The sequence below is a fragment of the Sinohyriopsis cumingii genome, chromosome 3, assembly GCF_028554795.1.
Source record: "Sinohyriopsis cumingii isolate HCF-2022 chromosome 3, ASM2855479v2, whole genome shotgun sequence".
In the NCBI taxonomy this organism is placed as follows: domain Eukaryota; kingdom Metazoa; phylum Mollusca; class Bivalvia; order Unionida; family Unionidae; genus Sinohyriopsis; species Sinohyriopsis cumingii.
In genome coordinates, this window is record NC_142963.1 from 23,716,445 (window position 1) to 23,729,464 (window position 13,020).

The window sequence follows — 13,020 nt, forward strand, 5'->3', positions numbered from 1 at the left end:
TGCTTTTGCATATAAAACTATTAAAAATATATTTAATCAAACCATTCTCAGACATTGTAATTTGAAAAATATGTCCTATTTTCTTGACTGTTCACTTTCACCTTTTTATGAATTCGTGGTCACTGATTGATTATTATAGTTTTTAATTCATTAGGAATACTCGATTGATTCTAAAATAAAGGAAAAATTGAAAAGATTTGTAGATTTCACTAGGGATAAATGTATAATACTGAAAATGGTCCAAGAATTGTGCTTTACATTTATTAACATTTTGGTATTTAATTCCTTGCTTATTGGCTTGGAAGGGTTTATATTACAAGTAATTTAAATATGTTATTTAAAGAATACATATTTTATGAAAATTGAGAAACCTTTCTTATCTTTTGCAGGTTTCATTGAGGGTAATCCTTTAATCTCATGAGGATCTATATTTAGATTTGTCACTTCTGGTTCATTTTTGGCCCAGAAATAAGATATCTTTAATTCATGATACCTATTTGGATTCTAAATTGGATATAATATATTACTTTTGCTTCAAAAAATGATAGCAAATTTTAAATGTAATCTATATTAGAACCAGAAGTAATCTATATTAGAAACTTTTCAAATACTTTGTCCCAGTCCTCACTCTGTGGATCTCTACATTCAAGAAGGCCTTTACAGAACATTTTGTTCAGAGATAATATCAGAAGCATGGAATTTTACTTAATACCACACCTCATTGTCTTTACATAAGCTGCTGTCTAGATAACATGTGACAATTCAGGCCAAGATTTCTGGAAAACAGCAAGTAAAAAGTACCAGTGTCCTTAAAAACAATTTTAAAATGGGATGATCAGATGATGAGACACTTGCAGCAAGTTCAGTGAAAATAGAATTTGCGTCTTCAGAATTTAGTGGAAAAAGGTTTCCATTGCATGCAGCATATCAGATATAATGCAGAAAAGTAATCAAGAGAAACTTGTAAAAGATACAAAATATTCTGAACCATCACAAGGAAAATAAGCTCTCCTACTTAGTGTAACATACCATGTGTGCCAGTCTAACACAGTCTAAGTCACTCTGCAAGGTACAGGATATCAGAGATTGTGTACCACTTAAGCAATTGGAATGGCTGTAGAATATAGTGAATATTGTGCACATGGCCACAATAAGCTTATCTTCAGGACATCAGTCACTAGATTCAGAAAAAAATATGCAGGATATCTGTTTTGCTAATTGCAATGAAAAGAGAGTATTTCTTCTTAGCTCAGATGATGTTATATTTTGAAAATCACATCAAATTGTGATTATTTCTTCTCTTTCTAAAACATCAGATACTTTGTGCATCTCTGACATGATGCATAAAACTAAACGTTAACAGTTTTAGATATCAAACAAAATGTTGCTATTATTAGATGAAAAAATTATCCCTAATTGTGCTTTATACGAGATATTGAACTCTCCTTTTGAAGATCAAAAACATGAATTAAAGCAACTAGTAGTTGATAGTCTCACTGGATTTGCCTTCTGTGTAGAACTTTATTCATTGGTAAAACATGCAGGGAGAATTTGTTCTTCACAAATTTAGGAACATACCTCTCAAGTTGAAGTGTATTGAGATGCAATGACGTTTCATATTGACATTGAGGATCCTACCAAAACTTCACTGCTAAGATGCAGTTTTTTATCATTACACTTGTAAAAATGCAAGAAATGTAAAATTATTTAACTTATGTAAAACATGCACCTTAATAAATTCTTGTGATATTAGGCAACACAGTTTAACTTAAATGGATTTGAAAATTGTGGGGGTTGGGGTTGGATAATTCTGTTGATTTTTTTATTTTTCCCTGCATGGTTGAGGAGTCTAGGGATCATTACTTTACAGATAAATAAAACATGGTGGTTCAATGAATCATTTTAGAAATATAGAAATACACATTACTAATGGTTTCTGTTATAATATTCTATGACTGAAGGAATTTTATGGTGAGATAAAGTTAAGATCTTGTGTAAATAGGGCAGGATGAATTGAATAAACAGAATAAATTGGTACCATTGTCATTATTTCTTTTCAGTTCATCCTGCCCTATCTAACGTTACATTGCACCTAAACCTTTTTTCACCCTAAAATCCTTTTTATCATGTTTCCATTATATGTATGACTTAGGACATAAATAAATTATATGGGATATGCAGAGAGAGTGAGAGACTTTATTGTGAAGAATTTTGGTTTATCATGCTTATTTTTAACATTCCCTTTGATGTCAATCAGTAATTATTAAAAAAATTTTCATTATAAATCCACCAGAAAGAGGTATTGTTTGTGGACATTTGGGATTCAATAAGTTTCGCATCGAAGTCAGAAGTACTGCAGAATATTGCTGTAATCTTAGGCTTGGGAAATTGAAATGGACTTCAAGTTCACTTTTTATTTCTTGGTTCATTCAAATGATGAAAATTTGACATAAATTTCTAACACACTGAAAAGGATCTACACTTGATATATTTTCCAAACAGGAGCACAGCAGTGTTGAATCAATGCCATATTTGGACAACTTGAGCAAACTTGAAATCTACATCTAACTGTGGTAACAGGAGTGAAACTTACAGGTTTTAAAGTCTGCCACTAGTTGTTACATGGAGGTTCTATGCTCAGCTGGAACAGGGTTTGAACTTGGTATCCTCCTCACACTAATCATATGCTCTTCCACCTAAACTATCTGAATCACTGCTCCAGGCTGCTACATTGTCCTTCTACGTTTAGGAGACATCCATTAATGCTTACAAATGTACAATGAGACGTCCTCCCTTGTCTTTCCTACAGGTTGAGGGTGGAAACTTACTCTGCTATAAAATGTAACAGAAGAGAAGAATGCATGACTCAACCTTGGTTTTAAATATGGAACCCTTCTGTCACCTGAGTTATCCAAATCAAGGGTCCCTGTCAGTTACTGTCACATTTCATTCCACTGCTTTATGGAGATGATGTGCCCTGCATCTCCATTAACTTGTCATCTTTCAAAACACAATCATTCATAGTGCTGCAGGTTAAGATGTGGAATAACATTGGAACCTGTGTGCTCTGAATGAAGAAGTTTCAAACAGGGCATATGTGGTGAGTTAATGAAGACACAGGCATGCATCTTTGAAAAGCAGGGTAGAGTATTTTTGTAGAAAGAGGACATGTTCTTGGAGTCTAGATAACTTAGAAGACAGAGTCCATGTCTACAAAAAGTCACAATGCACATTTTTTTGCCTTTCACCAGATTGACCTTCAGCCTATAAAAGAGGAGATCTGTCTTGCAGGTTTGCAAATCAGCTTGATTGGGACACAATGAACATTTAGTAATTGGGTAGAAATGTAGCAGGATCTGACTAAGGATGAGGGCTCATTCTTTAGATAGTGTTAGAAGGCTCCATGTTCAACTCAGTCCAGCTGCACATTTTTCTCTCCCCTATGCTCGAGAAAGAGGAGCATAAATTGAAACAAAACACCTAAGTCTACATTTAGCTGAGGCAATCAGAGCTAAACTTAGATGCAATGACATAATTGAGCAATGGTAGCTAAGTGAAAATGAAAACTTCATTGTGGCTACATGGGGTACAAGTGGAATTTGTGTCTTACTGATGCAGTGGGAACTACAGTTGAAATCTATGCATTTCTTGGGCAACAGGAACTAACATCTGAATATATGCCTTACTGGAGCTACAGGAATTAGAATTGGATTCCATGCCTTATTTGGGCAAAAGGATCTGCAATCAGAAATTTTTACTGGATCAACAGGAACTGAAATTTTATTCTATGAGTTACTTGTGCAACATGAACTAATATCGGAAACTATGCCTTACCTTGGCAATGAAAACTTGAGTTGGAATTCATGCCATACCTTGGCAATGAAACCTTCAGTTGGAATCTGTGCCTTACTTTGGCAATGAAAACTTCAGTTGGAATTCATGCCTTACCTTGGCAATGAAAACTTCAGTTGGAATTCATGCCTTACCTTGGCAATGAAAACTTCAGTTGGAATTCATGCCTTACCTTGGCAATGAGAACTTCATTCACAATCCATGCTTAAGTAACATTCAGAAAAAAAAAGGATTCTGCATGTTTTATTTCATTTTCAGTTTATGATAAATATATATGCCTTTTAAAAAAGAATATAAACCTTTGGATGATCTTCATGGGATTTTCTGAACAGTGCAAAAGCAAAAATGGTTTCAGGCATCTGATGGGTGTGAAGATACTACTGTGTATACATGTAACATCATAATCTATTAGAGGTTTCAGTCATATATTTGTATACACATTTGAGCTTTTTAAAGAAGCAAGGAAGCCACAGGCAAAAAGATTTTTTAAAAACAATTTTTTTAAAAAGAAACAAGCCACAGGTTAAAGAAAAAGAAACACAATAAGCTTTTGAAAGAAGCATTCCACAGGCTGAAGTTTTGAAAAGCAGGAAGTCACCAACTAAATAAACAAATCCAATGGACAAAGCAATAAGAGGGAGGACTTGACCAATATTTATGAATTTCATTCATGACGAAATACAATGGATGGAAAAGACTGCACTTAAGAAGAATTGAACTCTTTATGATGTTGATGTATTCTTTATTGTTAAAACAAAGATATTTCTAAAAGTGTTACACACACTGGAAGTTGTGACAATTTTAAAGAAAATTGTGAATGTACAAGTAGAAAATATTTAACTGATTTAATAGTTTTTATTATGACATTATCATGCAAAACCTAGAAAAAGCCAATTAGTGCAGAAGTGCAAATTTCAATAATTTGTTGGAGAAAAAAATATTCAGAGGCATTGAAAAACTTAGGAAAACCATCAATGCATAGTAAGAAATGTCATTTTTTTAAACATATTTCTTACTGTCAGTGTCTTGCATACATAATCTATTAATATTATATTATTCAAGGATTCTCTATTTAAATTTAAAATATATTCAAATTAAGAAACATTATTCTGGTTTTGCAATGCATGTATAGCCAAGGATACAGATAATAGGTATGTTGTAATACACAATATCATGTTTATGAAGAGAAATGTTTCTTGAAAATCTTTTGTGGAATTAATTACCATGAGATACATTTGTCTTGTTAAAGTCAGATTTTTTATGCAGAATATTAGATTGTATTGAGGATAAAACCTTTCTGGAAACATGCTACTTTAAGTGTTAGATTTTACACATAATATGTACTTTTTTTGCAAGAATTACTATTTTAAATGTTGGATTTTATTAAGACTGTATTTGTGGAAATATATTTTTCTTTCGCTACATTTATGTTTGAAAACATTGGTATTTTGTAATAATTGTAATGGGATAAATATATTTGCATTGGGAATATTCTTTATTAATTGTTTATGAGAAATTTTGATTGCTTAGATTTGTTTACTTTGAATTGACAAGAATATTGCACAGTTTACTTGTTGTTGCTAAACAGTTTAGTGTTAAGTATTTACATGCTTATATCTGTATATATTGTATTCCAGTTTTGTTCACATAATTATGTGCTCTTATCCAGAAAAGCTGTACTTTACTACTTATGAAGAATTCCACAAATGTACATTTTATACATTTTATAAAAATTCAATTTCTTTGGACAGTTATTGACCAATATATTACCTGTTGGCTTTTAGAGAACACTTAAGTCCTGACATTTGACAGTTATTGACCAATATATTACCTGTTGGCTTTTAGAGAACACTTAAGTCCTGACATTTGACAGTTATTGACCAATATATTACCTGTTGGTTTTTAGAGAACACTTAAGTCCTGACATTTGACAGTTATTGACCAATATATTACCTGTTGGCTTTTAGAGAACACTTAAGTCCTGACATTTGACTGAGATATGCAGAGTTTGATATGATCAGAGGAATAAACTTATTTTTTTCTAATAATATTGAACAATAAATCTTTGGTCTTTTATTATTGAAAATAGTGGAATGCATATGTATAGGATACAGTTATAAAATACTATATTTGCTAATAGCATGTAATTAAGTGTGAAAATATCTTATTTCATGTTTGGGAAAATATTTCTCTAATTTGAATCATAGAGCTTCATGTATTTATCCCCTTTTGTTTTTATTGTGATGAAACAGAAATTCATCATTCTTTGTCATGAAAATATAAATTTCTATCATACAATTTATGTCACAAATATGAGAGCATTCTACACACATTTATGCACCTTGGAAAACACATTTTATAAAGTTTTGATACTTTCTTTTGCTCTTATCCAGTTCTGAAACAGAATTGGACACTTGTATCACATAATATCACAATCAGATAGTACATTGTGATTTTAGCAAGACATATTAAGTTACACTCAAATGTACAGTTTGTGGCAAATCTTCATTTGAAGGATACTGCTGTACGACTACACACCATGCCATAGGATCAGTGTTCTAAGTGTTCAGTCTAAGGTCTTGTATATTATGCCAATTCAAATTAGTAGGTTATTAAAGCTTTCTTACGAAAACAAGAAAGTTAATTCTTTAGTTATGATGAAATATAAGCATAGTCTAGAGTAAGTGTTTTGCGCCTGCCATAGAATGGTGTGTTGGTTATGCACCTAGTGATTTCTTTTGATGTTAAATATAAGAGGTCCTGATTACACTGTACCTACTATTAAACACAGAGATACTGATTACATTGTATTCCATGTAGTTTTGACTGTAACGGTTGGTTTGCATATCTAAATATTCTTTATTTAAAACATACTTTCAGTTCTTAAGCAGTAAATCTTAACAGTTTTTGCTTGCAACTAAAACTATTTCAATGAGATATATCATGATCTCTGTCTATGCTTAGTCCACTGATCCTAAAACATGCAGTATGACTCACTTTGATTGGGGAAATATATATGCATGTAATACATGATGATAAATCACAGAGGAAAAATCAAGAATCTACAAAGATGTGAATAATAATTGGTGAAATTGTATCATGAATAGTGGAATTCTAGAAATTCCCTTGATCAAAGTGATGATAGATAGTAGTCTAAATGATGGATTTGAGCCAACATTTTGGTGAATTGTACTTTTCTCGTTTTATGCTCCTTAGACTTTGACTTTTGTGTTATTTTTGGGCTTTGTCACTTAAAGTGACCTTGGATAATATACAGGATTGTAATTCTTTCATTTATTTAGCTTCTATTTTGAACTTTTATTCTTCTGAACACTTGAATAAAATTTTTTTCTAAATAATAAAATGTTCATATAATTAATATATTTTTGCACAAACTGTAAATATTTAGACTAATTAGGTGCATATTACAACTTTTATAAACCTTTGCTTTTACTGGATTTGACAGTGATGGTTGATATAAGTTGAGATTGTTGAAAAAACTCAGCTTATTTTCAGTTAGAATTCCTAGCATCACTATACTGATTGCATAATTTCTCATATCACGTTTATGGCTTGGATCTGATGACAAGGCTGGCTGAGAGATTTCAGAAATATGGACTTAAAAACTGCCATTGTGCCTTGTTGAAGCAATATCAAAGACATGGCCAGTTATCATGGAACATATTAAGATTCTTCTAGCTTTCATTTAACAACTCTCAAAGGATATGAGATGTATTTATTCAACTTTTGCAAGACATTTGCCTGATATTGAGAATACATGGCCTTAGCATTGCTTTGGTTTACCCTGAAAATTCTTTGCTTCCTTTGATTTTCTGTTCACGTTGTAGAAGAAACATCAATGGTAGATTTTAATTATTGGAAATCAGTAGATACTGGTATTAGACCATACGTATTTTATTGTTGTTAGTGTTTTATAACAGGGGTTGATTAAATATCGACACTAAAATATTGTGAGGCAAGCCAGGCTTAGTCATGGTTTAAAAGTATAAACCATTAGATCACTTATATTTATTTTTTGTATAAGGGTACTAAAACATTAAAATCAAAACTAAGAAATTAGTGGACCACCAAGACTCTCAAGACAAGTAGCAAACTCTAATTGAAAGTGTGCACCACAAAATAAAATAATGGCACAATTTACAGTGTTTTGAATTTAGTAGTTTTGGTATAGAGATAATATAAATATTTCTTGAATTTAGCTTGAAAATAACAATATCAGAATTAAGGATAATGCCAATTTATTTACAAGCTTGGATCAGACAAAAGGTTTTTGTCAAAGCTAGAATAATGACTTTGAAGAAAATGAAAGTGTTAATTTCTTGTTTATAGACAGGATACACAACAATGCCTAGGAAGCAATTTTTACAAATTAAGTGATGATAATATTAAAATAAGCAGTGATAATAACTTTGAAATAAACAGCATCAGCGATGTCAACAGGATAATTCAACAGTGCAGAATGATGAAGGAATAAATTATTTAATGTGGGTAATAGGAGTTGTATTCAGCTAAATGTGTAGTCCAGTTTAACGATCTCATACAGTTTACATCTGTTTACCTAAATTTGACAAAAAGAGATAGAAGTCATTGTTGCTGAGTCAACCATACGAATAGTAAAACAACAAATCAGAAATCATTCATGCATATGTTGATGGCACTGTAAGAAATTTTAAGGCACAAGGTATATGCATATATGCCATTTTTAGTGTCTGGCATTGGAATTGTCTCCATGCTTATATGTATTTATAATGACTAATATTGGGAGTTATTTCCATGTATATATGCCATTTAAATGACTAACATCAGTGTTATCTCCATGCATAGAGACCATTTTAAATGACTAGCACTGGTGTTATCTCCTTGTGCATATGCTATTTTAAATGACTAACATCAGTGTTATCTCCATGCAAATATGCCATTTTAAATGACTAACATTGGTGTTATCTCCATGCAAATATGCCATTTTAAATGACTAACATTAGAGGCTTTGCAGGGCAAGAATAAGAACAAAATTTAAAATATACATGCTACAATCCTGAAAGTCCAGTTGCTTACACTGATATGAATCAGTTTGGGAACAAATTTGGACAAAATAGAGTGAACTGAGAGAATGGTGAACTGAACAATAGACTTGTACATTTCACTTTTCACAAGTTAGGTAAAGATTTAGGTATAGATGAGTCTATGTTTGTCATGCGGCTTACCAGTTCAAATGAACAGTAGACCATGATGGATAAAAATATATCTTGAATATGGCATATTTGCAATACGTTAGCCTGAAAAGGTGAAAAGGTGAAATACAATGCCATTTGAGAAATCTGTCTTAGGGTGAAAACCAGAACAGAGGAGTTTGAGGAAGGTTTTGCAACAGGAATGTGAAATATTTGCTGTAAAAGAACACTAAATATGTTTCAACTTACTGCGACAAACAAGCATATATAGTGGGAAAGTTTAACAGAACCTTAAAATTTTGGGATAAGTTAGTATTTTATTATAAAAAAACTCCTAACATGTTTTGTTTTACCAAATTTAATAGACCGATACATTAAAACTCCTCACAGATCAATAGACATGACTGCTTGAAACAAGCATGGAAGAAAACTGATCAAAATATGGATGAATATATTCAGTTATCTGACGACAGTAACATATGGAACTCCTATATTTGAAAAGGTGAGACAAAATTTGTAAATAGAAAACAATTTGCCAAAAGGGCTATCTTCCTAATTTTACTGAGAAAATATTTAAAATTGGTCATGTGATTTTAGGTGATTGAGCGAAATGGGTGTCTTAACTGAAAATGATACAGTGGGCTAAATGACAAACAAAATTTCAATAGATTATGAAGACCAAAGGACTGATTGGCAGAGGTTCAAAATCAATGACTGGAAGGAATATGATGACAATTGTGAACCAGCTGAAAACATGCCACTAAATAAATGACAGAAAGAAGCAAAATGCATGGTATTAGTATGGAACACAAAACGTTGTTTTTGAAAGAGAACTTAGTGAAGGTTTTGAATAGAAACTACAGTGCATTGGAGCATGAAGGAGTTAAAACATCAACAATATGTGAATTGTGTTTATTACAATATGAGAGAAAAATGGAAAGTTTATCCCCAAACATAACTGGCAAAAAAAAAAATTGTACATATGAAAAACTTGATAAGGTGATAATCATATACATGATGTGGAGAAACAGTAGAAGTTAAAATGTATTTGCACAAGAAAAGCCCAGTTCAGTGTAATTATTTAAACTTAAATAATTGATTTCGGATTGAAAACAAGTACTAGTACAGCACAATTCCTTGTCTCGCAGTTCAATTTGATATAATTGGTTAATTCACCATAATTAAATTTAACATATTATGCCTAATTAATCACATAAAATTGTACTACACTGAAGCTAAATTCTTCACATACAAACCATTAAACATTTTTAATATCTGAACTTTAACAATTTACAATGATAATATATAAGCATACACTGTCCTCAGTGTGACATGGGATTTTGACAGAATCAATGACACACGGCAGTATGGATAGCAACATCTGGTTGTTGGAATTACTATGGACAAAATGCACCAGAATCAGTATACAGATTCAATATAAATTTCCAAATGCAAAAACTATTGTCGGAATGTTAAACATCTTAACTTTACTCGAATCAAATCACACTAAGCATAGACTCAAATCACATTAATGTAGAAGTTATTGCAAGGTCAAAACAATTATTAAGGTCTTAAATATTAGGTGAACAAATACAACTGGAGAACATTGTTAGCATATCAATGAATTTGTATGCAGCAACAACATATTTTACATTATTTCCACTGTTCATGATACATTTAAATGGTTATTTGTGAAGCTAAAATATTTGGTGAACATGGTTATAGTTCAGAAATGAAATTTGTATGACAAAACTTTGACAAAACAGAAGAGACTTAAAAAAGTGAGTTAAATTGTGCTGTTGGCGGTGACTATTTTTGTAACATAATTATATTGTTATGAAAATGAGTAATGTCATTGGATATAACAGTTACAAACTCAATGACTCGGATAAACACTTCCATTCAACTCGACATAACAGTTGGTATTCCACACAATGATCAACAATCTCTGACAGTAGGGCAATACATTGTAGAGAAAGAAAATAAGATGAGAGTAAAAATTATGTAGAGAAGAATTATGACAACGATAGTCTTATAGTCGTATATGTTTGTGCACGTGCACTTAAATATTTGGACGCTCAGATGATATATGATGATTAGAAATGAGAAAACCAATATATATTATGAAATGAGCATTTATATTGATACTACTGTTTTCTTTTTGAAATAGAGGATTTGCTTAAAACTTTGATAAAAACAATGAAACAATAGCATACCAGTTATTGTCAAAATAATAAAATAAAATCGTTTCGGTCAAGCTGTTTTTAAAAAAATCTGCTTCTAATACTGCAAATATGATTGAGCAATGCTGCTGCTGCTCATTTGACTAAATAAACACAAAGCCCTTTTTTTAAATTTGTCAAGGACCAAGTCATCATTGTCTCCTGTAGGATCAGCACCTTCTGCACCCGTTGCAACATGTTGAAAGGATAACTGTTGATACGGTCATACATATTGCAGTGGCTATATCAGATACTACTATCCCAATATTTATTTAGATTTAGCCTTTCGGATAATATTAATTTTTCTGTAAGTTTTCAGTTGTTTCTATTTTTCTTCAGTATTGTCTATACCATATTTATCCAACTGTGTTCGATGTCCAGCGCATTGAGTTTTGTACTTTGAACACTTTAGAACAGTTCTTTCACTCCTGCTGTCATTGTTTGGTTGGATTTTACTTGCAGATGTATTTTCATTCTCACCAATGTGCTTTTGATATATTTAAACATCCGATTTTATCTTTTAACTGACAGCCTCCACAGCTGCCGCATAATCTATTGAATCTCTTTCCTCTTTTTCCCTTAAATGGTCATCGTTTCCTTGCCTGAATAAACCTGATCTGTGATTTTCTTACCTGTTAATCAAACGGTTTTCATTTATGTCTAGTCGTTGCATTCCCATTTCCTCCAGCACCGTTGCTGGTTGTGTTTTCAACAGTAGGTTTTTAAGAGTATTTTGGTTGAGTCTGGACTTGGTCAAGTCTTTGATTTTTATTCAGCATAGCTACTATGTCTATTAAATTTATCCTTAAATTATTTTATGTTTCGGAAGTAGGAACAACTTGTCTCATCGCTAAATCCTCAAGATTTAATTATTTTTGACAATAAATTATCTGTTTTTTCTATTTGTCCAACCAAGTGCTACATGTTTTCTATTATCATTTTGGATGATCTTCAATTCAGTTACATCATTCGATCCTCCTATGGAGTTGAGATACATTCCAATATTAATTTCTTTATGAATTTGACTTGCAAAGTGTTACGACTCTATGGTAATAAACTAAGTAACAGAGAGAAGCAAAAACAGCAAGTTGTGTAAAAACTTAACAAGTAATTTAATTATCGAAAATGAGAGAACTACTTGCAGTATTATGAAGTGAATCCAAAATAATCCTGATAGAGTTCAATGAAATCCGAAAGAATAAAAAGTTTCATATAAATTTCAACACTGGAAATGTACTGGTCGCCAAGAATCGTGACGTAGTTAAGATGATGTCCAGAAATACTTTGAATAATTCATAACAGTTCCACAATCATATAATCTATATAGTGAGCACTTTCTATTTCCACTGAACAATCGAAGCAAGTGTTTTTTACCCTCGAAAAATATATGTGTACACGTCTGTAGACTTACAACATTGAACATAAGAAATGATAATGAATCGCATATCAAAATGAATCTGATTGCTCAGCTCTCTCCGTATATACACCGCCTATTACAATTATATTTCACAATATACCACACGGGAAAGGATCTTCCTACTCATTTTGCCTCGAAAACGCCAATTCATGTTACCTAGCTCAACCACTGGAAAGTTACTGAACTCTTCTGAAACAGCCTAACCTCATCAGCCAATGAGAAATTAATCCAAAGGAGCCATTAAGTCTTATTATTAGGATTATTATTAGTAACATTCAACACATAAGTCAGCATAGGTGTGTGTATATATATATATATATATATATATATATATATA

At 31.7% G+C, this 13,020-nt stretch overlaps 1 protein-coding gene across 9 annotated transcripts in view; it reads left to right on the forward strand.

Moving 5' to 3' along the window:
* Positions 1-7,216, forward strand: part of LOC149802539 (uncharacterized) — a 104,846-nt gene extending 97,630 nt beyond the window's left edge. For all 9 annotated transcript variants that reach the window (XM_089951782.1, XM_089951789.1, XM_089951783.1 and 6 more), the window contains exon 15: positions 390-7,216. The gene's annotated coding sequence lies outside the window, so the exon portion shown is untranslated. The remainder of the gene's footprint in view (positions 1-389) is intronic.
* The last annotated feature ends 5,804 nt before the right edge of the window (positions 7,217-13,020 follow it).